The sequence below is a fragment of the Phyllobates terribilis genome, unplaced genomic scaffold (genome assembly GCF_046119375.1).
Source record: "Phyllobates terribilis strain yellow unplaced genomic scaffold, ASM4611937v1 Scaffold_1559__1_contigs__length_258526, whole genome shotgun sequence".
Lineage (NCBI taxonomy): Eukaryota > Metazoa > Chordata > Amphibia > Anura > Dendrobatidae > Phyllobates > Phyllobates terribilis.
This window is the reverse complement of record NW_027364319.1, coordinates 14,376-39,567: the sequence shown is the minus strand read 5'-3', so window position 1 is coordinate 39,567 and position 25,192 is coordinate 14,376. Positions and strand designations below refer to the sequence as shown.

Genomic DNA, 25,192 nt, shown 5'->3' with positions numbered 1-25,192 from the left:
ATGCAATGCACAGTTGCTGAAGTTGAACCAAAATGAGCTTGTAATCTGGCTTCTGCAACTTTGAACATGAAAAATCCAATGAGGAGAAGAAAAGCAAAGCCAAAGAGTCCATCCCAAAATCCGACAAACAAGCAAAATGAACAAAAAACATTGAATTCAATTCTTTCTGATTTTAGAAACTGCATTAAAGAAGGGGTGCACCGGTCCTGGAGATACTGCAATACCAGGTCAATGCGTGGAGTGGACAGAGCAAGCTCTTTTTCCATCTCCCTGTTCTAAAAATCCATTTAATATATGGTCCCCAGATAGGGGACGTATCAGATATTAAACTGATAAGAACAGATACTACACTTGATCTTAGCCAAAAGGCCGAGAAGCGATAACCAGAATTGGTTTCAAACTACGGAGCCACCCAAGGATCCTGAAAAGTCCATTTGTGGAGATGAGCTCCTGGACTCCCGTTAAGAAGACATGTTGTCAACCTCTAGATCCCTTACATGCCTGCACTTTTCGGCTTGCTGCTGCTGCAATCCACGCGTTTTAGATCTGCATAACTCCACCTCTTTAAACACAGCACCTTCACCCCCTGCTGTTCCCACCCGCCTCAACACCGTTGGAAGGGAGGAGAACCAATTAAGGCGGGGGGTGGGGTGGAACGAGCAGCTGTCTACCCTTAGCAGGAGGGCTCCTGATTACATACCTCTCCTGCTGCTGCTGCTGCTGGCTGTCCAGCAGCAGACTGAAGGTGGCTGCTGCTGTGCACAGGTATATAAAGGCTCAGAGCCTATTATGACACGCGCAGCCAGCGTTCCATTGCCACATTCCATCTACTGCAGGCAGGATACCTGGCTGGCTGAATGTCGCTGAGAAGCTCACAGAGACCGCCATAAGCAACAGTTTAACAGAATGCCACAGACTAATCAACCAAACTTTTTGGGTTGGGTTCTCTTTTATAGTCTGCAGGCATTAAATGAAAGAAGTCAGTGTTCCAGCAGAAGGAGACAACGTTTCAGAAAAGGCATTGTAGCAAACCAAAAAAGAAATTTTAAGCGCAGCAGAGTAACCAGCGCACATACCTGTTAGCTCAGGTGAGTTTAAAAGGCTGCTGTTGATAACAAGGGCATTTGCTAAATAGATGGTGTGTGTGCAACAATATACTGAAAGGTCAATTATATTGGGCAGCTTATCTCACCACCTGTAGTTATTTAGGTGAAAGCTCCAAAATGCTTGCCTAATATGTCTGTTTATCCAAAAGGAAGTAAAAAGGGAGAGCTAGAAAGATAGCATTGCATCACATTACATGGCAATGCAATGCACAGTTGCTGAAGTTGAACCAAAATGAGCTTGTAATCTGGCTTCTGCAACTTTGAACATGAAAAATCCAATGAGGAGAAGAAAAGCAAAGCCAAAGAGTCCATCCCAAAATCCGACAAACAAGCAAAATGAACAAAAAACATTGAATTCAATTCTTTCTGATTTTAGAAACTGCATTAAAGAAGGGGTGCACCGGTCCTGGAGATACTGCAATACCAGGTCAATGCGTGGAGTGGACAGAGCAAGCTCTTTTTCCATCTCCCTGTTCTAAAAATCCATTTAATATATGGTCCCCAGATAGGGGACGTATCAGATATTAAACTGATAAGAACAGATACTACACTTGATCTTAGCCAAAAGGCCGAGAAGCGATAACCAGAATTGGTTTCAAACTACGGAGCCACCCAAGGATCCTGAAAAGTCCATTTGTGGAGATGAGCTCCTGGACTCCCGTTAAGAAGACATGTTGTCAACCTCTAGATCCCTTACATGCCTGCACTTTTCGGCTTGCTGCTGCTGCAATCCACGCGTTTTAGATCTGCATAACTCCACCTCTTTAAACACAGCACCTTCACCCCCTGCTGTTCCCACCCGCCTCAACACCGTTGGAAGGGAGGAGAACCAATTAAGGCGGGGGGTGGGGTGGAACGAGCAGCTGTCTACCCTTAGCAGGAGGGCTCCTGATTACATACCTCTCCTGCTGCTGCTGCTGCTGGCTGTCCAGCAGCAGACTGAAGGTGGCTGCTGCTGTGCACAGGTATATAAAGGCTCAGAGCCTATTATGACACGCGCAGCCAGCGTTCCATTGCCACATTCCATCTACTGCAGGCAGGATACCTGGCTGGCTGAATGTCGCTGAGAAGCTCACAGAGACCGCCATAAGCAACAGTTTAACAGAATGCCACAGACTAATCAACCAAACTTTTTGGGTTGGGTTCTCTTTTATAGTCTGCAGGCATTAAATGAAAGAAGTCAGTGTTCCAGCAGAAGGAGACAACGTTTCAGAAAAGGCATTGTAGCAAACCAAAAAAGAAATTTTAAGCGCAGCAGAGTAACCAGCGCACATACCTGTTAGCTCAGGTGAGTTTAAAAGGCTGCTGTTGATAACAAGGGCATTTGCTAAATAGATGGTGTGTGTGCAACAATATACTGAAAGGTCAATTATATTGTGCAGCTTATCTCACCACCTGTAGTTATTTAGGTGAAAGCTCCAAAATGCTTGCCTAATATGTCTGTTTATCCAAAAGGAAGTAAAAAGGGAGAGCTAGAAAGATAGCATTGCATCACATTACATGGCAATGCAATGCACAGTTGCTGAAGTTGAACCAAAATGAGCTTGTAATCTGGCTTCTGCAACTTTGAACATGAAAAATCCAATGAGGAGAAGAAAAGCAAAGCCAAAGAGTCCATCCCAAAATCCGACAAACAAGCAAAATGAACAAAAAACATTGAATTCAATTCTTTCTGATTTTAGAAACTGCATTAAAGAAGGGGTGCACCGGTCCTGGAGATACTGCAATACCAGGTCAATGCGTGGAGTGGACAGAGCAAGCTCTTTTTCCATCTCCCTGTTCTAAAAATCCATTTAATATATGGTCCCCAGATAGGGGACGTATCAGATATTAAACTGATAAGAACAGATACTACACTTGATCTTAGCCAAAAGGCCGAGAAGCGATAACCAGAATTGGTTTCAAACTACGGAGCCACCCAAGGATCCTGAAAAGTCCATTTGTGGAGATGAGCTCCTGGACTCCCGTTAAGAAGACATGTTGTCAACCTCTAGATCCCTTACATGCCTGCACTTTTCGGCTTGCTGCTGCTGCAATCCACGCGTTTTAGATCTGCATAACTCCACCTCTTTAAACACAGCACCTTCACCCCCTGCTGTTCCCACCCGCCTCAACACCGTTGGAAGGGAGGAGAACCAATTAAGGCGGGGGGTGGGGTGGAACGAGCAGCTGTCTACCCTTAGCAGGAGGGCTCCTGATTACATACCTCTCCTGCTGCTGCTGCTGCTGGCTGTCCAGCAGCAGACTGAAGGTGGCTGCTGCTGTGCACAGGTATATAAAGGCTCAGAGCCTATTATGACACGCGCAGCCAGCGTTCCATTGCCACATTCCATCTACTGCAGGCAGGATACCTGGCTGGCTGAATATCGCTGAGAAGCTCACAGAGACCGCCATAAGCAACAGTTTAACAGAATGCCACAGACTAATCAACCAAACTTTTTGGGTTGGGTTCTCTTTTATAGTCTGCAGGCATTAAATGAAAGAAGTCAGTGTTCCAGCAGAAGGAGACAACGTTTCAGAAAAGGCATTGTAGCAAACCAAAAAAGAAATTTTAAGCGCAGCAGAGTAACCAGCGCACATACCTGTTAGCTCAGGTGAGTTTAAAAGGCTGCTGTTGATAACAAGGGCATTTGCTAAATAGATGGTGTGTGTGCAACAATATACTGAAAGGTCAATTATATTGTGCAGCTTATCTCACCACCTGTAGTTATTTAGGTGAAAGCTCCAAAATGCTTGCCTAATATGTCTGTTTATCCAAAAGGAAGTAAAAAGGGAGAGCTAGAAAGATAGCATTGCATCACATTACATGGCAATGCAATGCACAGTTGCTGAAGTTGAACCAAAATGAGCTTGTAATCTGGCTTCTGCAACTTTGAACATGAAAAATCCAATGAGGAGAAGAAAAGAAAAGCCAAAGAGTCCATCCCAAAATCCGACAAACAAGCAAAATGAACAAAAAACATTGAATTCAATTCTTTCTGATTTTAGAAACTGCATTAAAGAAGGGGTGCACCGGTCCTGGAGATACTGCAATACCAGGTCAATGCGTGGAGTGGACAGAGCAAGCTCTTTTTCCATCTCCCTGTTCTAAAAATCCATTTAATATATGGTCCCCAGATAGGGGACGTATCAGATATTAAACTGATAAGAACAGATACTACACTTGATCTTAGCCAAAAGGCCGAGAAGCGATAACCAGAATTGGTTTCAAACTACGGAGCCACCCAAGGATCCTGAAAAGTCCATTTGTGGAGATGAGCTCCTGGACTCCCGTTAAGAAGACATGTTGTCAACCTCTAGATCCCTTACATGCCTGCACTTTTCGGCTTGCTGCTGCTGCAATCCACGCGTTTTAGATCTGCATAACTCCACCTCTTTAAACACAGCACCTTCACCCCCTGCTGTTCCCACCCGCCTCAACACCGTTGGAAGGGAGGAGAACCAATTAAGGCGGGGGGTGGGGTGGAACGAGCAGCTGTCTACCCTTAGCAGGAGGGCTCCTGATTACATACCTCTCCTGCTGCTGCTGCTGCTGGCTGTCCAGCAGCAGACTGAAGGTGGCTGCTGCTGTGCACAGGTATATAAAGGCTCAGAGCCTATTATGACACGCGCAGCCAGCGTTCCATTGCCACATTCCATCTACTGCAGGCAGGATACCTGGCTGGCTGAATGTCGCTGAGAAGCTCACAGAGACCGCCATAAGCAACAGTTTAACAGAATGCCACAGACTAATCAACCAAACTTTTTGGGTTGGGTTCTCTTTTATAGTCTGCAGGCATTAAATGAAAGAAGTCAGTGTTCCAGCAGAAGGAGACAACGTTTCAGAAAAGGCATTGTAGCAAACCAAAAAAGAAATTTTAAGCGCAGCAGAGTAACCAGCGCACATACCTGTTAGCTCAGGTGAGTTTAAAAGGCTGCTGTTGATAACAAGGGCATTTGCTAAATAGATGGTGTGTGTGCAACAATATACTGAAAGGTCAATTATATTGGGCAGCTTATCTCACCACCTGTAGTTATTTAGGTGAAAGCTCCAAAATGCTTGCCTAATATGTCTGTTTATCCAAAAGGAAGTAAAAAGGGAGAGCTAGAAAGATAGCATTGCATCACATTACATGGCAATGCAATGCACAGTTGCTGAAGTTGAACCAAAATGAGCTTGTAATCTGGCTTCTGCAACTTTGAACATGAAAAATCCAATGAGGAGAAGAAAAGCAAAGCCAAAGAGTCCATCCCAAAATCCGACAAACAAGCAAAATGAACAAAAAACATTGAATTCAATTCTTTCTGATTTTAGAAACTGCATTAAAGAAGGGGTGCACCGGTCCTGGAGATACTGCAATACCAGGTCAATGCGTGGAGTGGACAGAGCAAGCTCTTTTTCCATCTCCCTGTTCTAAAAATCCATTTAATATATGGTCCCCAGATAGGGGACGTATCAGATATTAAACTGATAAGAACAGATACTACACTTGATCTTAGCCAAAAGGCCGAGAAGCGATAACCAGAATTGGTTTCAAACTACGGAGCCACCCAAGGATCCTGAAAAGTCCATTTGTGGAGATGAGCTCCTGGACTCCCGTTAAGAAGACATGTTGTCAACCTCTAGATCCCTTACATGCCTGCACTTTTCGGCTTGCTGCTGCTGCAATCCACGCGTTTTAGATCTGCATAACTCCACCTCTTTAAACACAGCACCTTCACCCCCTGCTGTTCCCACCCGCCTCAACACCGTTGGAAGGGAGGAGAACCAATTAAGGCGGGGGGTGGGGTGGAACGAGCAGCTGTCTACCCTTAGCAGGAGGGCTCCTGATTACATACCTCTCCTGCTGCTGCTGCTGCTGGCTGTCCAGCAGCAGACTGAAGGTGGCTGCTGCTGTGCACAGGTATATAAAGGCTCAGAGCCTATTATGACACGCGCAGCCAGCGTTCCATTGCCACATTCCATCTACTGCAGGCAGGATACCTGGCTGGCTGAATGTCGCTGAGAAGCTCACAGAGACCGCCATAAGCAACAGTTTAACAGAATGCCACAGACTAATCAACCAAACTTTTTGGGTTGGGTTCTCTTTTATAGTCTGCAGGCATTAAATGAAAGAAGTCAGTGTTCCAGCAGAAGGAGACAACGTTTCAGAAAAGGCATTGTAGCAAACCAAAAAAGAAATTTTAAGCGCAGCAGAGTAACCAGCGCACATACCTGTTAGCTCAGGTGAGTTTAAAAGGCTGCTGTTGATAACAAGGGCATTTGCTAAATAGATGGTGTGTGTGCAACAATATACTGAAAGGTCAATTATATTGGGCAGCTTATCTCACCACCTGTAGTTATTTAGGTGAAAGCTCCAAAATGCTTGCCTAATATGTCTGTTTATCCAAAAGGAAGTAAAAAGGGAGAGCTAGAAAGATAGCATTGCATCACATTACATGGCAATGCAATGCACAGTTGCTGAAGTTGAACCAAAATGAGCTTGTAATCTGGCTTCTGCAACTTTGAACATGAAAAATCCAATGAGGAGAAGAAAAGCAAAGCCAAAGAGTCCATCCCAAAATCCGACAAACAAGCAAAATGAACAAAAAACATTGAATTCAATTCTTTCTGATTTTAGAAACTGCATTAAAGAAGGGGTGCACCGGTCCTGGAGATACTGCAATACCAGGTCAATGCGTGGAGTGGACAGAGCAAGCTCTTTTTCCATCTCCCTGTTCTAAAAATCCATTTAATATATGGTCCCCAGATAGGGGACGTATCAGATATTAAACTGATAAGAACAGATACTACACTTGATCTTAGCCAAAAGGCCGAGAAGCGATAACCAGAATTGGTTTCAAACTACGGAGCCACCCAAGGATCCTGAAAAGTCCATTTGTGGAGATGAGCTCCTGGACTCCCGTTAAGAAGACATGTTGTCAACCTCTAGATCCCTTACATGCCTGCACTTTTCGGCTTGCTGCTGCTGCAATCCACGCGTTTTAGATCTGCATAACTCCACCTCTTTAAACACAGCACCTTCACCCCCTGCTGTTCCCACCCGCCTCAACACCGTTGGAAGGGAGGAGAACCAATTAAGGCGGGGGGTGGGGTGGAACGAGCAGCTGTCTACCCTTAGCAGGAGGGCTCCTGATTACATACCTCTCCTGCTGCTGCTGCTGCTGGCTGTCCAGCAGCAGACTGAAGGTGGCTGCTGCTGTGCACAGGTATATAAAGGCTCAGAGCCTATTATGACACGCGCAGCCAGCGTTCCATTGCCACATTCCATCTACTGCAGGCAGGATACCTGGCTGGCTGAATGTCGCTGAGAAGCTCACAGAGACCGCCATAAGCAACAGTTTAACAGAATGCCACAGACTAATCAACCAAACTTTTTGGGTTGGGTTCTCTTTTATAGTCTGCAGGCATTAAATGAAAGAAGTCAGTGTTCCAGCAGAAGGAGACAACGTTTCAGAAAAGGCATTGTAGCAAACCAAAAAAGAAATTTTAAGCGCAGCAGAGTAACCAGCGCACATACCTGTTAGCTCAGGTGAGTTTAAAAGGCTGCTGTTGATAACAAGGGCATTTGCTAAATAGATGGTGTGTGTGCAACAATATACTGAAAGGTCAATTATATTGTGCAGCTTATCTCACCACCTGTAGTTATTTAGGTGAAAGCTCCAAAATGCTTGCCTAATATGTCTGTTTATCCAAAAGGAAGTAAAAAGGGAGAGCTAGAAAGATAGCATTGCATCACATTACATGGCAATGCAATGCACAGTTGCTGAAGTTGAACCAAAATGAGCTTGTAATCTGGCTTCTGCAACTTTGAACATGAAAAATCCAATGAGGAGAAGAAAAGCAAAGCCAAAGAGTCCATCCCAAAATCCGACAAACAAGCAAAATGAACAAAAAACATTGAATTCAATTCTTTCTGATTTTAGAAACTGCATTAAAGAAGGGGTGCACCGGTCCTGGAGATACTGCAATACCAGGTCAATGCGTGGAGTGGACAGAGCAAGCTCTTTTTCCATCTCCCTGTTCTAAAAATCCATTTAATATATGGTCCCCAGATAGGGGACGTATCAGATATTAAACTGATAAGAACAGATACTACACTTGATCTTAGCCAAAAGGCCGAGAAGCGATAACCAGAATTGGTTTCAAACTACGGAGCCACCCAAGGATCCTGAAAAGTCCATTTGTGGAGATGAGCTCCTGGACTCCCGTTAAGAAGACATGTTGTCAACCTCTAGATCCCTTACATGCCTGCACTTTTCGGCTTGCTGCTGCTGCAATCCACGCGTTTTAGATCTGCATAACTCCACCTCTTTAAACACAGCACCTTCACCCCCTGCTGTTCCCACCCGCCTCAACACCGTTGGAAGGGAGGAGAACCAATTAAGGCGGGGGGTGGGGTGGAACGAGCAGCTGTCTACCCTTAGCAGGAGGGCTCCTGATTACATACCTCTCCTGCTGCTGCTGCTGCTGGCTGTCCAGCAGCAGACTGAAGGTGGCTGCTGCTGTGCACAGGTATATAAAGGCTCAGAGCCTATTATGACACGCGCAGCCAGCGTTCCATTGCCACATTCCATCTACTGCAGGCAGGATACCTGGCTGGCTGAATGTCGCTGAGAAGCTCACAGAGACCGCCATAAGCAACAGTTTAACAGAATGCCACAGACTAATCAACCAAACTTTTTGGGTTGGGTTCTCTTTTATAGTCTGCAGGCATTAAATGAAAGAAGTCAGTGTTCCAGCAGAAGGAGACAACGTTTCAGAAAAGGCATTGTAGCAAACCAAAAAAGAAATTTTAAGCGCAGCAGAGTAACCAGCGCACATACCTGTTAGCTCAGGTGAGTTTAAAAGGCTGCTGTTGATAACAAGGGCATTTGCTAAATAGATGGTGTGTGTGCAACAATATACTGAAAGGTCAATTATATTGTGCAGCTTATCTCACCACCTGTAGTTATTTAGGTGAAAGCTCCAAAATGCTTGCCTAATATGTCTGTTTATCCAAAAGGAAGTAAAAAGGGAGAGCTAGAAAGATAGCATTGCATCACATTACATGGCAATGCAATGCACAGTTGCTGAAGTTGAACCAAAATGAGCTTGTAATCTGGCTTCTGCAACTTTGAACATGAAAAATCCAATGAGGAGAAGAAAAGCAAAGCCAAAGAGTCCATCCCAAAATCCGACAAACAAGCAAAATGAACAAAAAACATTGAATTCAATTCTTTCTGATTTTAGAAACTGCATTAAAGAAGGGGTGCACCGGTCCTGGAGATACTGCAATACCAGGTCAATGCGTGGAGTGGACAGAGCAAGCTCTTTTTCCATCTCCCTGTTCTAAAAATCCATTTAATATATGGTCCCCAGATAGGGGACGTATCAGATATTAAACTGATAAGAACAGATACTACACTTGATCTTAGCCAAAAGGCCGAGAAGCGATAACCAGAATTGGTTTCAAACTACGGAGCCACCCAAGGATCCTGAAAAGTCCATTTGTGGAGATGAGCTCCTGGACTCCCGTTAAGAAGACATGTTATCAACCTCTAGATCCCTTACATGCCTGCACTTTTCGGCTTGCTGCTGCTGCAATCCACGCGTTTTAGATCTGCATAACTCCACCTCTTTAAACACAGCACCTTCACCCCCTGCTGTTCCCACCCGCCTCAACACCGTTGGAAGGGAGGAGAACCAATTAAGGCGGGGGGTGGGGTGGAACGAGCAGCTGTCTACCCTTAGCAGGAGGGCTCCTGATTACATACCTCTCCTGCTGCTGCTGCTGCTGGCTGTCCAGCAGCAGACTGAAGGTGGCTGCTGCTGTGCACAGGTATATAAAGGCTCAGAGCCTATTATGACACGCGCAGCCAGCGTTCCATTGCCACATTCCATCTACTGCAGGCAGGATACCTGGCTGGCTGAATGTCGCTGAGAAGCTCACAGAGACCGCCATAAGCAACAGTTTAACAGAATGCCACAGACTAATCAACCAAACTTTTTGGGTTGGGTTCTCTTTTATAGTCTGCAGGCATTAAATGAAAGAAGTCAGTGTTCCAGCAGAAGGAGACAATGTTTCAGAAAAGGCATTGTAGCAAACCAAAAAAGAAATTTTAAGCGCAGCAGAGTAACCAGCGCACATACCTGTTAGCTCAGGTGAGTTTAAAAGGCTGCTGTTGATAACAAGGGCATTTGCTAAATAGATGGTGTGTGTGCAACAATATACTGAAAGGTCAATTATATTGTGCAGCTTATCTCACCACCTGTAGTTATTTAGGTGAAAGCTCCAAAATGCTTGCCTAATATGTCTGTTTATCCAAAAGGAAGTAAAAAGGGAGAGCTAGAAAGATAGCATTGCATCACATTACATGGCAATGCAATGCACAGTTGCTGAAGTTGAACCAAAATGAGCTTGTAATCTGGCTTCTGCAATTTTGAACATGAAAAATCCAATGAGGAGAAGAAAAGCAAAGCCAAAGAGTCCATCCCAAAATCCGACAAACAAGCAAAATGAACAAAAAACATTGAATTCAATTCTTTCTGATTTTAGAAACTGCATTAAAGAAGGGGTGCACCGGTCCTGGAGATACTGCAATACCAGGTCAATGCGTGGAGTGGACAGAGCAAGCTCTTTTTCCATCTCCCTGTTCTAAAAATCCATTTAATATATGGTCCCCAGATAGGGGACGTATCAGATATTAAACTGATAAGAACAGATACTACACTTGATCTTAGCCAAAAGGCCGAGAAGCGATAACCAGAATTGGTTTCAAACTACGGAGCCACCCAAGGATCCTGAAAAGTCCATTTGTGGAGATGAGCTCCTGGACTCCCGTTAAGAAGACATGTTGTCAACCTCTAGATCCCTTACATGCCTGCACTTTTCGGCTTGCTGCTGCTGCAATCCACGCGTTTTAGATCTGCATAACTCCACCTCTTTAAACACAGCACCTTCACCCCCTGCTGTTCCCACCCGCCTCAACACCGTTGGAAGGGAGGAGAACCAATTAAGGCGGGGGGTGGGGTGGAACGAGCAGCTGTCTACCCTTAGCAGGAGGGCTCCTGATTACATACCTCTCCTGCTGCTGCTGCTGCTGGCTGTCCAGCAGCAGACTGAAGGTGGCTGCTGCTGTGCACAGGTATATAAAGGCTCAGAGCCTATTATGACACGCGCAGCCAGCGTTCCATTGCCACATTCCATCTACTGCAGGCAGGATACCTGGCTGGCTGAATGTCGCTGAGAAGCTCACAGAGACCGCCATAAGCAACAGTTTAACAAAATGCCACAGACTAATCAACCAAACTTTTTGGGTTGGGTTCTCTTTTATAGTCTGCAGGCATTAAATGAAAGAAGTCAGTGTTCCAGCAGAAGGAGACAACGTTTCAGAAAAGGCATTGTAGCAAACCAAAAAAGAAATTTTAAGCGCAGCAGAGTAACCAGCGCACATACCTGTTAGCTCAGGTGAGTTTAAAAGGCTGCTGTTGATAACAAGGGCATTTGCTAAATAGATGGTGTGTGTGCAACAATATACTGAAAGGTCAATTATATTGTGCAGCTTATCTCACCACCTGTAGTTATTTAGGTGAAAGCTCCAAAATACTTGCCTAATATGTCTGTTTATCCAAAAGGAAGTAAAAAGGGAGAGCTAGAAAGATAGCATTGCATCACATTACATGGCAATGCAATGCACAGTTGCTGAAGTTGAACCAAAATGAGCTTGTAATCTGGCTTCTGCAACTTTGAACATGAAAAATCCAATGAGGAGAAGAAAAGCAAAGCCAAAGAGTCCATCCCAAAATCCGACAAACAAGCAAAATGAACAAAAAACATTGAATTCAATTCTTTCTGATTTTAGAAACTGCATTAAAGAAGGGGTGCACCGGTCCTGGAGATACTGCAATACCAGGTCAATGCGTGGAGTGGACAGAGCAAGCTCTTTTTCCATCTCCCTGTTCTAAAAATCCATTTAATATATGGTCCCCAGATAGGGGACGTATCAGATATTAAACTGATAAGAACAGATACTACACTTGATCTTAGCCAAAAGGCCGAGAAGCGATAACCAGAATTGGTTTCAAACTACGGAGCCACCCAAGGATCCTGAAAAGTCCATTTGTGGAGATGAGCTCCTGGACTCCCGTTAAGAAGACATGTTGTCAACCTCTAGATCCCTTACATGCCTGCACTTTTCGGCTTGCTGCTGCTGCAATCCACGCGTTTTAGATCTGCATAACTCCACCTCTTTAAACACAGCACCTTCACCCCCTGCTGTTCCCACCCGCCTCAACACCGTTGGAAGGGAGGAGAACCAATTAAGGCGGGGGGTGGGGTGGAACGAGCAGCTGTCTACCCTTAGCAGGAGGGCTCCTGATTACATACCTCTCCTGCTGCTGCTGCTGCTGGCTGTCCAGCAGCAGACTGAAGGTGGCTGCTGCTGTGCACAGGTATATAAAGGCTCAGAGCCTATTATGACACGCGCAGCCAGCGTTCCATTGCCACATTCCATCTACTGCAGGCAGGATACCTGGCTGGCTGAATGTCGCTGAGAAGCTCACAGAGACCGCCATAAGCAACAGTTTAACAGAATGCCACAGACTAATCAACCAAACTTTTTGGGTTGGGTTCTCTTTTATAGTCTGCAGGCATTAAATGAAAGAAGTCAGTGTTCCAGCAGAAGGAGACAACGTTTCAGAAAAGGCATTGTAGCAAACCAAAAAAGAAATTTTAAGCGCAGCAGAGTAACCAGCGCACATACCTGTTAGCTCAGGTGAGTTTAAAAGGCTGCTGTTGATAACAAGGGCATTTGCTAAATAGATGGTGTGTGTGCAACAATATACTGAAAGGTCAATTATATTGTGCAGCTTATCTCACCACCTGTAGTTATTTAGGTGAAAGCTCCAAAATGCTTGCCTAATATGTCTGTTTATCCAAAAGGAAGTAAAAAGGGAGAGCTAGAAAGATAGCATTGCATCACATTACATGGCAATGCAATGCACAGTTGCTGAAGTTGAACCAAAATGAGCTTGTAATCTGGCTTCTGCAACTTTGAACATGAAAAATCCAATGAGGAGAAGAAAAGCAAAGCCAAAGAGTCCATCCCAAAATCCGACAAACAAGCAAAATGAACAAAAAACATTGAATTCAATTCTTTCTGATTTTAGAAACTGCATTAAAGAAGGGGTGCACCGGTCCTGGAGATACTGCAATACCAGGTCAATGCGTGGAGTGGACAGAGCAAGCTCTTTTTCCATCTCCCTGTTCTAAAAATCCATTTAATATATGGTCCCCAGATAGGGGACGTATCAGATATTAAACTGATAAGAACAGATACTACACTTGATCTTAGCCAAAAGGCCGAGAAGCGATAACCAGAATTGGTTTCAAACTACGGAGCCACCCAAGGATCCTGAAAAGTCCATTTGTGGAGATGAGCTCCTGGACTCCCGTTAAGAAGACATGTTGTCAACCTCTAGATCCCTTACATGCCTGCACTTTTCGGCTTGCTGCTGCTGCAATCCACGCGTTTTAGATCTGCATAACTCCACCTCTTTAAACACAGCACCTTCACCCCCTGCTGTTCCCACCCGCCTCAACACCATTGGAAGGGAGGAGAACCAATTAAGGCGGGGGGTGGGGTGGAACGAGCAGCTGTCTACCCTTAGCAGGAGGGCTCCTGATTACATACCTCTCCTGCTGCTGCTGCTGCTGGCTGTCCAGCAGCAGACTGAAGGTGGCTGCTGCTGTGCACAGGTATATAAAGGCTCAGAGCCTATTATGACACGCGCAGCCAGCGTTCCATTGCCACATTCCATCTACTGCAGGCAGGATACCTGGCTGGCTGAATGTCGCTGAGAAGCTCACAGAGACCGCCATAAGCAACAGTTTAACAGAATGCCACAGACTAATCAACCAAACTTTTTGGGTTGGGTTCTCTTTTATAGTCTGCAGGCATTAAATGAAAGAAGTCAGTGTTCCAGCAGAAGGAGACAACGTTTCAGAAAAGGCATTGTAGCAAACCAAAAAAGAAATTTTAAGCGCAGCAGAGTAACCAGCGCACATACCTGTTAGCTCAGGTGAGTTTAAAAGGCTGCTGTTGATAACAAGGGCATTTGCTAAATAGATGGTGTGTGTGCAACAATATACTGAAAGGTCAATTATATTGTGCAGCTTATCTCACCACCTGTAGTTATTTAGGTGAAAGCTCCAAAATGCTTGCCTAATATGTCTGTTTATCCAAAAGGAAGTAAAAAGGGAGAGCTAGAAAGATAGCATTGCATCACATTACATGGCAATGCAATGCACAGTTACTGAAGTTGAACCAAAATGAGCTTGTAATCTGGCTTCTGCAACTTTGAACATGAAAAATCCAATGAGGAGAAGAAAAGCAAAGCCAAAGAGTCCATCCCAAAATCCGACAAACAAGCAAAATGAACAAAAAACATTGAATTCAATTCTTTCTGATTTTAGAAACTGCATTAAAGAAGGGGTGCACCGGTCCTGGAGATACTGCAATACCAGGTCAATGCGTGGAGTGGACAGAGCAAGCTCTTTTTCCATCTCCCTGTTCTAAAAATCCATTTAATATATGGTCCCCAGATAGGGGACGTATCAGATATTAAACTGATAAGAACAGATACTACACTTGATCTTAGCCAAAAGGCCGAGAAGCGATAACCAGAATTGGTTTCAAACTACGGAGCCACCCAAGGATCCTGAAAAGTCCATTTGTGGAGATGAGCTCCTGGACTCCCGTTAAGAAGACATGTTGTCAACCTCTAGATCCCTTACATGCCTGCACTTTTCGGCTTGCTGCTGCTGCAATCCACGCGTTTTAGATCTGCATAACTCCACCTCTTTAAACACAGCACCTTCACCCCCTGCTGTTCCCACCCGCCTCAACACCGTTGGAAGGGAGGAGAACCAATTAAGGCGGGGGGTGGGGTGGAACGAGCAGCTGTCTACCCTTAGCAGGAGGGCTCCTGATTACATACCTCTCCTGCTGCTGCTGCTGCTGGCTGTCCAGCAGCAGACTGAAGGTGGCTGCTGCTGTGCACAGGTATATAAAGGCTCAGAGCCTATTATGACACGCGCAGCCAGCGTTCCATTGCCACATTCCATCTACTGCAGGCAGGATACCTGGCTGGCTGAATGTCGCTGAGAAGCTCACAGAGACCGCCATAAGCAACAGTTTAACAGAATGCCACAGACTAATCAACCAAACTTTTTGGGTTGGGTTCTCTTTTATAGTCTGCAGGCATTAAATGAAAGAAGTCAGTGTTCCAGCAGAAGGAGACAACGTTTCAGAAAAGGCATTGTAGCAAACCAAAAAAGAAATTTTAAGCGCAGCAGAGTAACCAGCGCACATACCTGTTAGCTCAGGTGAGTTTAAAAGGCTGCTGTTGATAACAAGGGCATTTGCTAAATAGATGGTGTGTGTGCAACAATATACTGAAAGGTCAATTATATTGTGCAGCTTATCTCACCACCTGTAGTTATTTAGGTGAAAGCTCCAAAATGCTTGCCTAATATGTCTGTTTATCCAAAAGGAAGTAAAAAGGGAGAGCTAGAAAGATAGCATTGCATCACATTACATGGCAATGCAATGCACAGTTGCTGAAGTTGAACCAAAATGAGCTTGTAATCTGGCTTCTGCAACTTTGAACATGAAAAATCCAATGAGGAGAGGAAAAGCAAAGCCAAAGAGTCCATCCCCAAATCCGACAAACAAGCAAAATGAACAAAAAACATTGAATTCAATTCTTTCTGATTTTAGAAACTGCATTAAAGAAGGGGTGCACCGGTCCTGGAGATACTGCAATACCAGGTCAATGCGTGGAGTGGACAGAGCAAGCTCTTTTTCCATCTCCCTGTTCTAAAAATCCATTTAATATATGGTCCCCAGATAGGGGACGTATCAGATATTAAACTGATAAGAACAGATACTACACTTGATCTTAGCCAAAAGGCCGAGAAGCGATAACCAGAATTGGTTTCAAACTACGGAGCCACCCAAGGATCCTGAAAAGTCCATTTGTGGAGATGAGCTCCTGGACTCCCGTTAAGAAGACATGTTGTCAACCTCTAGATCCCTTACATGCCTGCACTTTTCGGCTTGCTGCTGCTGCAATCCACGCGTTTTAGATCTGCATAACTCCACCTCTTTAAACACAGCACCTTCACCCCCTGCTGTTCCCACCCGCCTCAACACCGTTGGAAGGGAGGAGAACCAATTAAGTCGGGGGGTGGGGTGGAACGAGCAGCTGTCTACCCTTAGCAGGAGGGCTCCTGATTACATACCTCTCCTGCTGCTGCTGCTGCTGGCTGTCCAGCAGCAGACTGAAGGTGGCTGCTGCTGTGCACAGGTATATAAAGGCTCAGAGCCTATTATGACACGCGCAGCCAGCGTTCCATTGCCACATTCCATCTACTGCAGGCAGGATACCTGGCTGGCTGAATGTCGCTGAGAAGCTCACAGAGACCGCCATAAGCAACAGTTTAACAGAATGCCACAGACTAATCAACCAAACTTTTTGGGTTGGGTTCTCTTTTATAGTCTGCAGGCATTAAATGAAAGAAGTCAGTGTTCCAGCAGAAGGAGACAACGTTTCAGAAAAGGCATTGTAGCAAACCAAAAAAGAAATTTTAAGCGCAGCAGAGTAACCAGCGCACATACCTGTTAGCTCAGGTGAGTTTAAAAGGCTGCTGTTGATAACAAGGGCATTTGCTAAATAGATGGTGTGTGTGCAACAATATACTGAAAGGTCAATTATATTGTGCAGCTTATCTCACCACCTGTAGTTATTTAGGTGAAAGCTCCAAAATGCTTGCCTAATATGTCTGTTTATCCAAAAGGAAGTAAAAAGGGAGAGCTAGAAAGATAGCATTGCATCACATTACATGGCAATGCAATGCACAGTTGCTGAAGTTGAACCAAAATGAGCTTGTAATCTGGCTTCTGCAACTTTGAACATGAAAAATCCAATGAGGAGAAGAAAAGCAAAGCCAAAGAGTCCATCCCAAAATCCGACAAACAAGCAAAATGAACAAAAAACATTGAATTCAATTCTTTCTGATTTTAGAAACTGCATTAAAGAAGGGGTGCACCGGTCCTGGAGATACTGCAATACCAGGTCAATGCGTGGAGTGGACAGAGCAAGCTCTTTTTCCATCTCCCTGTTCTAAAAATCCATTTAATATATGGTCCCCAGATAGGGGACGTATCAGATATTAAACTGATAAGAACAGATCAGGTTTCAACATAATTTATTAAGTGCGTAAAAGATGGTTTACAATCAAAACAACAACACAAACAGTACATTATTAAAACACAGAATTCCACCCATAAAAACCCCATATACGATTAGCATCCCTCCTCCCAATACATTTGACATCCCTCAAGTAATAAATATACATCTGGCTAAAAGCAATTTTAAGACAATCCTTCACAGAAATAGCATCACGTTTAAAAAGTAAAATATTGCGTGCCTTCCAAAGGGCGTCTTTAAAACAGTTAATCATACACCAACATATACAATACTGTTGAGGGGTCGGACATTTAAAAAGGCCATATAAAACATATTCATGGTTAAAATCTCTTAAACCGCAAGTCCATTTTAAAAGAATCCCAACTTTGTGCCAAAGTTCCTGTGCAAATGGCAATTCCACATAAGGTGCAAGGTGGTTTCGTCATTAACACATGAGTCTCTAGGGCATTTGGCTCTGGCCACCAGGCCTCTCCTGTGTTGAAACTCTCTGGTGGGGAGGCACTGGTGGACCACTATCCATGCGATGTCCTTATGTCCATTTGCTAAGAATTTCCCGAAGACATTCTTCCAAACTTGCTTCGATCTCTCTTCTGAGAAATTTACTATGGGGGTCACATCTTCATTCCTCCTCAGAAAAGATAAAAGCTTCTTGCGGTCTTTAAAAATGTCCATATTAAAATCACCAAGGCTATAAAATCGAACAGTCTTTTCTAAGATTGCTTGGTGTTTGGGGGGGCATAGTAAAACAGGGGAATTCAACGACAACTTAAACCATCTTTTAAAAATCATCCCACAAGTATATTTTAAAAAATAACTTAGCGCACTATTACCATTAAAATGTTTGAAACAAAAGCAGAAATAATTTAAATACAAATAAATATGTAAATCGGGGACATCCCTTCCGCCGTTCATTTTATTCTTCCTCATTATTTCTCGCCTTAATTTTTCCATTTTGGAGTTCCATAAAAACATAAAGATCATCCTAGTCATTTTTTTAATTAAAACATCAGAGGGGGGGTACACCATAGCTATATACAGTATGAGGGGTAACAACACTGATTTTATAATTAAAATTTTCCCCTCCATTGTTAGGGACCTCAAACCCCAAAATGATATTTTCTTTGACATTTTTTCTATGACATTCTCCCAGCTTTGAGTTCCCACATTCTCCTCGTTAAAAACAACTCCAAGAATTTTTACATTGTCTCGTTTTATAGTGAGCTGCGGGAGTTGGGCGGTGTCCCAGGATCCCAAAGTCAGACATTCAGATTTATTTAAATTAAGTTTAAAACCGGATGCCTGGGAAAAAAAATCAATGCGCAACACCGCCCTCCGGAGGGAAGCAGGGTCCACGCACACAACCGTCACGTCATCCATGTAGCCAAAGACTCTCACATCACTGCCACCTCCGCCTGGAACAGGAACCCCTCTAATCACTTTGTCTTTCCTTATTGCGCTCAGCAGGGGCTCCATGGCGCAGATGAACAGGATGGGCGACAAGGGGCATCCCTGCTTCACTCCGGACTCAAGGGGAACTCCATCTGTTAAAAAGCCATTAAGAGAAATTTGACTAAAACAATTTTTATATAAAATCTTAATACAATTTAAAAGCATATTAGGGATACCCATTCTTTTTAAAACTCTAAAAAGAAATCTATGAGAGACTCTATCGAAAGCTTTTTCAAAATCTAGGGCTAAAAGAGCTACATTTTGACCCCGGTCTCTGGAATACCAAATTACATCCCTTAATACGTTTAAAACCTCTGAAATACTTCTGCCTGGTACACTACAAACCTGCTCAGGCTGGATTAGTTTGGCAATGACACTCCTGAGCCGGTCTGCAACCACCTTAGCAAGTACCTTGTAATCAACATTTAGGAGAGTTATGGGTCTCCAATTCGCTAGAGTACTGCGGTCACCTTTTTTATATATCAAAGACACCACTCCTCTCCTCCACGAAAATGGCAACTGTTCACAAATAAAAACTTCTTTAAAAAGCATAAAAAGGTCCTCTTTTAAAATGTCCCAAAAAGTAAGGTAAAATTCTACAGGTAGTCCGTCACACCCAGGTGCTTTACCCTTAGAGAAACTTTTAAAAACATAAAATAATTCCTCTAAAACAATATCGCGTTCTAAAAACTCCTGGTCTGTAAAATTTAACTTAAAATCGAGATCATTAAGAGCATCTGATAAAAAGGACTCATCTATACACTTTTTACTAAAAAGATGCTTATAAAAGTTAAAAGTAGCATTCAACATTCCCTGCATAGATGTTTCACCCTCTAGATTTGTGATCACTTCTCTTTTATCCATGACTTTTTTGAAGAAGAAGCGAGAGCACTTCTCCCCCTCCTCCAAGTGCTGCACTCTAGAGTTAAAAATAATCTCTTTCCCCTTTGTGTCTATGCAGTTCTGAATTTCAGTTTTTAGGCTAGCAATATCATCTCCCACCTCCACCCCTAGCTCTTTGAATTTAAAAAGTGTTTGTAGTTTGGTGTTAAGATCACTAAAACATCTTTTTTTCTCTCTAGCTTTACGTCTCCCTGCTTTTATAAAAAACATTCTGACTTTTTTTTTCAAATTTTCCCACCAGGTTACCATAGGGGCATCAGAAGGTTTTTGTCGTCGCCAGGCTTGATAGGCTTTACCAAAGTCTTGTCGAATCAGAGGGTCCTCCAGCAGGTAAGTACTTAGACGTCAGAGGCCCCTGTTGACCCTCTGTTCATCCCGGTATTCTAGATGCACCTCCAAGCCCTTATGGTCAGAAAATATATTTGATGTTAAAACACATTTAACAGGGTTAAAATCATCTGATAGGAAAATAAAATCGATCCTGGAGGACACCCCTCTTCCGGACCACGTATAACCAGGGTCCGTCGGCAGGAGTGACCTCCACGCATCGCATAATTTAAAATCAGTTATAAAATCTTTCAATAGATGACATGACTTATCCAATTTGCGTAAAGGGTCACCCCCTGCTCGTTGTTCACTAGCACAAAGACAATTAAAATCACCCCCTACGATCAGGGGAGATGACCCAGTACAGTACAATGGCAATATCCCAAATAAATTAATTCTCTCTTGCTTATCAGGGGGAGCATAAATATTCATTACACGTAGGGTAAAACCATTAAATTTAAAATGCACTAAAACCACTCTGCCTGGTACTATTTCTGTGACAGCATTTATAGTAATATTTCTCCCACGACAGAGGAAGCCCACCCCCGCTGACTTGTTGTCATTGGAGCCAGACCAGATGGAGGGCCCCAGTCTCCAATCTGTCTTGATATCATTATAATTTAGTGCATGTTGTATCCCGCATTCCTGTAATAAACATATGTCAAAGTCAGTGGTTTCTAAATACTTGAATAGAGCAGCCCTACGAACTGGGCTCTTTAATGACCTCACATTCAGTGAGACAAGTCTTAATGTGGGCATTCATAGGTCAGGGTGGTGGATCTTCCATGAGGACACCTGACTCAAAGCCCTGTATATCAAATTGCTCCAGGACATCCGGGCTAGAGGACCCAAACGACTCGATATTCTGTGAGCCGGCGGTTGCCCCCTCGTAGGTCACGGTTCCCAGCCACATTCCAGGAGACGCTGGGGCTTCGACATTCCGTCTCTTTTTCGGGGCAGACTCCACTAGGTCACTGGTGCAGTCCTCCTCTTCCTCCACCTCCTCCAGGGGGGGAGACTGGTCCATCAGGACAAGATCAGCAACACAGATTTTCTGATGTTCGCCACCTAGAAGCAAAGCCCCCTCATCTGGCTGGCTAATCGCCCTGGAAGATCCCGAGGCCATCGCTGCGTGGTCCCCTGTAGCCAACCGCACAGGGGCACCACCCTCCAGCCCAACAGGATCGGTATCGGCAACCATCGATACGGAGGATACCCTCCCAGAAGGAGGACCCCCCCGCTCCGGTCCATGCGAGGTCCGCCCATCGTTAAGGGACTTTGATGCAGGTGCCGCCCCAGAGGGGCCTCCGGCTCCCTGCTCCATCCCAGCCTTCTCGCCCTTCGAACCGCCCTCCGACGCCGGCCTGCCAGTGAAGACCGGTGGGCGCATCGGCTCAGCTTCAGAAGATGCAGCTTCTGCGTAGGTCCTGGTCCTGGTCCTGTTGGGGCATCCTCGGAACATGTGCCCCGCCTCACCGCAGAGATTACATTTCCTCCCAGCGGGACAGTCCTTCATTAAATGTCCATAACAGCTGCAATTATTGCAGCGGTCTACTTTCCTGCCCGTGCAGGACGTTTGGGTATGACCCATTTGTCCACAGTTCCTGCAACATACTGGCATTCCAGGATAAAATAAGTAGCCTCTGCTCTTACCGATTACGAAGGTAGAGGGAGGGTGTAGCATTCCTCCCACTCCACTAAGGTCCCTCTTTAGACGGGCCATATACCTTCTCTTGCCGCACCAGAAGCCTACCGCGTTCTTCACAGTACCCAGGTATCTCAGATCATCACAATAGCGGGTAAGGTAGGTCGAGATGTCTGCAGCTTCCGCAAAGGGGTTCGGGAAATGCACCACGATGGGGATCTCGTCATAAGCATACAAGAGACAAAAGGTTAGTCCATCCAATTCATCTAAGTAGTTTTTCTCGTTTACCTTTTGTACGAGTTGCTGACAGCATCCCTGGCTCTTGAAGGTGATGGTGTATGTCCCCTTGTACTCGTTGTCCTGGAAGCAGAATATGTCTTCCCGCCGAAACTCCAGAACTCCAAGAAGAATCCTATGGCAGATGTAGTCCAAATTCTTCTCCATCCTCGATGCTGCTCCAACTTCAATCCTCACGGTGTTCCGCATCCGGGCATCACCCGATGAATATGTGAGCGTTGCCGGCATCCTTCACTCAGGAACGTACCGACTCTTCTCTCTGAAAGGCGCAAGCCTTCATGGGATCTCTTCCCGTTGCTCCCGGACTAATCCTTCCTCCCAATAGCAGCAGGGGGGTTAAGTCCCTCCGAAGAGGAACGATCCCCCCAGGCCGAGAGAAAGGGTACCAAGAGCACCTCACAGGCAAGACCACGCAGGTAAACCTGATAGATCGTGCCAAAAGGCCGAGAAGCGATAACCAGAATTGGTTTCAAACTACGGAGCCACCCAAGGATCCTGAAAAGTCCATTTGTGGAGATGAGCTCCTGGACTCCCGTTAAGAAGACATGTTGTCAACCTCTAGATCCCTTACATGCCTGCACTTTTCGGCTTGCTGCTGCTGCAATCCACGCGTTTTAGATCTGCATAACTCCACCTCTTTAAACACAGCACCTTCACCCCCTGCTGTTCCCACCCGCCTCAACACCGTTGGAAGGGAGGAGAACCAATTAAGGCGGGGGGTGGGGTGGAACGAGCAGCTGTCTACCCTTAGCAGGAGGGCTCCTGATTACATACCTCTCCTGCTGCTGCTGCTGCTGGCTGTCCAGCAGCAGACTGAAGGTGGCTGCTGCTGTGCACAGGTATATAAAGGCTCAGAGCCTATTATGACACGCGCAGCCAGCGTTCCATTGCCACATTCCATCTACTGCAGGCAGGATACCTGGCTGGCTGAATGTCGCTGAGAAGCTCACAGAGACCGCCATAAGCAACAGTTTAACAGAATGCCACAGACTAATCAACCAAACTTTTTGGGTTGGGTTCTCTTTTATATTCTGCAGGCATTAAATGAAAGAAGTCAGTGTTCCAGCAGAAGGAGACAACGTTTCAGAAAAGGCATTGTAGCAAACCAAAAAAGAAATTTTAAGCGCAGCAGAGTAACCAGCGCACATACCTGTTAGCTCAGGTGAGTTTAAAAGGCTGCTGTTGATAACAAGGGCATTTGCTAAATAGATGGTGTGTGTGCAACAATATACTGAAAGGTCAATTATATTGTGCAGCTTATCTCACCACCTGTAGTTATTTAGGTGAAAGCTCCAAAATGCTTGCCTAATATGTCTGTTTATCCAAAAGGAAGTAAAAAGGGAGAGCTAGAAAGATAGCATTGCATCACATTACATGGCAATGCAATGCACAGTTGCTGAAGTTGAACCAAAATGAGCTTGTAATCTGGCTTCTGCAACTTTGAACATGAAAAATCCAATGAGGAGAAGAAAAGCAAAGCCAAAGAGTCCATCCCAAAATCCGACAAACAAGCAAAATGAACAAAAAACATTGAATTCAATTCTTTCTGATTTTAGAAACTGCATTAAAGAAGGGGTGCACCGGTCCTGGAGATACTGCAATACCAGGTCAATGCGTGGAGTGGACAGAGCAAGCTCTTTTTCCATCTCCCTGTTCTAAAAATCCATTTAATATATGGTCCCCAGATAGGGGACGTATCAGATATTAAACTGATAAGAACAGATACTACACTTGATCTTAGCCAAAAGGCCGAGAAGCGATAACCAGAATTGGTTTCAAACTACGGAGCCACCCAAGGATCCTGAAAAGTCCATTTGTGGAGATGAGCTCCTGGACTCCCGTTAAGAAGACATGTTGTCAACCTCTAGATCCCTTACATGCCTGCACTTTTCGGCTTGCTGCTGCTGCAATCCACGCGTTTTAGATCTGCATAACTCCACCTCTTTAAACACAGCACCTTCACCCCCTGCTGTTCCCACCCGCCTCAACACCGTTGGAAGGGAGGAGAACCAATTAAGGCGGGGGGTGGGGTGGAACGAGCAGCTGTCTACCCTTAGCAGGAGGGCTCCTGATTACATACCTCTCCTGCTGCTGCTGCTGCTGGCTGTCCAGCAGCAGACTGAAGGTGGCTGCTGCTGTGCACAGGTATATAAAGGCTCAGAGCCTATTATGACACGCGCAGCCAGCGTTCCATTGCCACATTCCATCTACTGCAGGCAGGATACCTGGCTGGCTGAATGTCGCTGAGAAGCTCACAGAGACCGCCATAAGCAACAGTTTAACAGAATGCCACAGACTAATCAACCAAACTTTTTGGGTTGGGTTCTCTTTTATAGTCTGCAGGCATTAAATGAAAGAAGTCAGTGTTCCAGCAGAAGGAGACAACGTTTCAGAAAAGGCATTGTAGCAAACCAAAAAAGAAATTTTAAGCGCAGCAGAGTAACCAGCGCACATACCTGTTAGCTCAGGTGAGTTTAAAAGGCTGCTGTCGATAACAAGGGCATTTGCTAAATAGATGGTGTGTGTGCAACAATATACTGAAAGGTCAATTATATTGTGCAGCTTATCTCACCACCTGTAGTTATTTAGGTGAAAGCTCCAAAATGCTTGCCTAATATGTCTGTTTATCCAAAAGGAAGTAAAAAGGGAGAGCTAGAAAGATAGCATTGCATCACATTACATGGCAATGCAATGCACAGTTGCTGAAGTTGAACCAAAATGAGCTTGTAATCTGGCTTCTGCAACTTTGAACATGAAAAATCCAATGAGGAGAAGAAAAGCAAAGCCAAAGAGTCCATCCCAAAATCCGACAAACAAGCAAAATGAACAAAAAACATTGAATTCAATTCTTTCTGATTTTAGAAACTGCATTAAAGAAGGGGTGCACCGGTCCTGGAGATACTGCAATACCAGGTCAATGCGTGGAGTGGACAGAGCAAGCTCTTTTTCCATCTCCCTGTTCTAAAAATCCATTTAATATATGGTCCCCAGATAGGGGACGTATCAGATATTAAACTGATAAGAACAGATACTACACTTGATCTTAGCCAAAAGGCCGAGAAGCGATAACCAGAATTGGTTTCAAACTACGGAGCCACCCAAGGATCCTGAAAAGTCCATTTGTGGAGATGAGCTCCTGGACTCCCGTTAAGAAGACATGTTGTCAACCTCTAGATCCCTTACATGCCTGCACTTTTCGGCTTGCTGCTGCTGCAATCCACGCGTTTTAGA

General features: G+C 44.8%; 16 non-coding genes across 16 annotated transcripts; all 16 read right to left on the bottom strand.

Moving 5' to 3' along the window:
• Window positions 1-190: 190 nt before the first annotated feature.
• Window positions 191-381, bottom strand: LOC141244439 (U2 spliceosomal RNA). Its single transcript, XR_012308359.1, has one exon. It is a non-coding gene; the product is annotated as a U2 spliceosomal RNA (small nuclear RNA).
• Window positions 382-1,496: 1,115 nt separating this feature from the next.
• Window positions 1,497-1,687, bottom strand: LOC141244438 (U2 spliceosomal RNA). Its single transcript, XR_012308358.1, has one exon. It is a non-coding gene; the product is annotated as a U2 spliceosomal RNA (small nuclear RNA).
• Window positions 1,688-2,802: 1,115 nt separating this feature from the next.
• LOC141244437 (U2 spliceosomal RNA) lies at window positions 2,803-2,993 on the bottom strand. The gene has a single exon (XR_012308357.1). It is a non-coding gene; the product is annotated as a U2 spliceosomal RNA (small nuclear RNA).
• Window positions 2,994-4,108: 1,115 nt separating this feature from the next.
• On the bottom strand, window positions 4,109-4,299 carry LOC141244436 (U2 spliceosomal RNA). Its single transcript, XR_012308356.1, has one exon. It is a non-coding gene; the product is annotated as a U2 spliceosomal RNA (small nuclear RNA).
• A 1,115-nt stretch (window positions 4,300-5,414) lies between these two features.
• On the bottom strand, window positions 5,415-5,605 carry LOC141244434 (U2 spliceosomal RNA). The gene has a single exon (XR_012308355.1). It is a non-coding gene; the product is annotated as a U2 spliceosomal RNA (small nuclear RNA).
• Window positions 5,606-6,720: 1,115 nt separating this feature from the next.
• On the bottom strand, window positions 6,721-6,911 carry LOC141244433 (U2 spliceosomal RNA). Its single transcript, XR_012308354.1, has one exon. It is a non-coding gene; the product is annotated as a U2 spliceosomal RNA (small nuclear RNA).
• Window positions 6,912-8,026: 1,115 nt separating this feature from the next.
• LOC141244432 (U2 spliceosomal RNA) lies at window positions 8,027-8,217 on the bottom strand. Its single transcript, XR_012308353.1, has one exon. It is a non-coding gene; the product is annotated as a U2 spliceosomal RNA (small nuclear RNA).
• Window positions 8,218-9,332: 1,115 nt separating this feature from the next.
• On the bottom strand, window positions 9,333-9,523 carry LOC141244426 (U2 spliceosomal RNA). Its single transcript, XR_012308348.1, has one exon. It is a non-coding gene; the product is annotated as a U2 spliceosomal RNA (small nuclear RNA).
• Window positions 9,524-10,638: 1,115 nt separating this feature from the next.
• LOC141244413 (U2 spliceosomal RNA) lies at window positions 10,639-10,829 on the bottom strand. The gene has a single exon (XR_012308338.1). It is a non-coding gene; the product is annotated as a U2 spliceosomal RNA (small nuclear RNA).
• Window positions 10,830-11,944: 1,115 nt separating this feature from the next.
• On the bottom strand, window positions 11,945-12,135 carry LOC141244401 (U2 spliceosomal RNA). The gene has a single exon (XR_012308327.1). It is a non-coding gene; the product is annotated as a U2 spliceosomal RNA (small nuclear RNA).
• Window positions 12,136-13,250: 1,115 nt separating this feature from the next.
• Window positions 13,251-13,441, bottom strand: LOC141244390 (U2 spliceosomal RNA). Its single transcript, XR_012308316.1, has one exon. It is a non-coding gene; the product is annotated as a U2 spliceosomal RNA (small nuclear RNA).
• A 1,115-nt stretch (window positions 13,442-14,556) lies between these two features.
• Window positions 14,557-14,747, bottom strand: LOC141244378 (U2 spliceosomal RNA). Its single transcript, XR_012308305.1, has one exon. It is a non-coding gene; the product is annotated as a U2 spliceosomal RNA (small nuclear RNA).
• Window positions 14,748-15,862: 1,115 nt separating this feature from the next.
• Window positions 15,863-16,053, bottom strand: LOC141244366 (U2 spliceosomal RNA). Its single transcript, XR_012308294.1, has one exon. It is a non-coding gene; the product is annotated as a U2 spliceosomal RNA (small nuclear RNA).
• Window positions 16,054-17,168: 1,115 nt separating this feature from the next.
• On the bottom strand, window positions 17,169-17,358 carry LOC141244425 (U2 spliceosomal RNA). The gene has a single exon (XR_012308347.1). It is a non-coding gene; the product is annotated as a U2 spliceosomal RNA (small nuclear RNA).
• Window positions 17,359-23,531: 6,173 nt separating this feature from the next.
• On the bottom strand, window positions 23,532-23,722 carry LOC141244354 (U2 spliceosomal RNA). The gene has a single exon (XR_012308283.1). It is a non-coding gene; the product is annotated as a U2 spliceosomal RNA (small nuclear RNA).
• Window positions 23,723-24,837: 1,115 nt separating this feature from the next.
• LOC141244343 (U2 spliceosomal RNA) lies at window positions 24,838-25,028 on the bottom strand. The gene has a single exon (XR_012308272.1). It is a non-coding gene; the product is annotated as a U2 spliceosomal RNA (small nuclear RNA).
• Window positions 25,029-25,192: the final 164 nt, after the last annotated feature.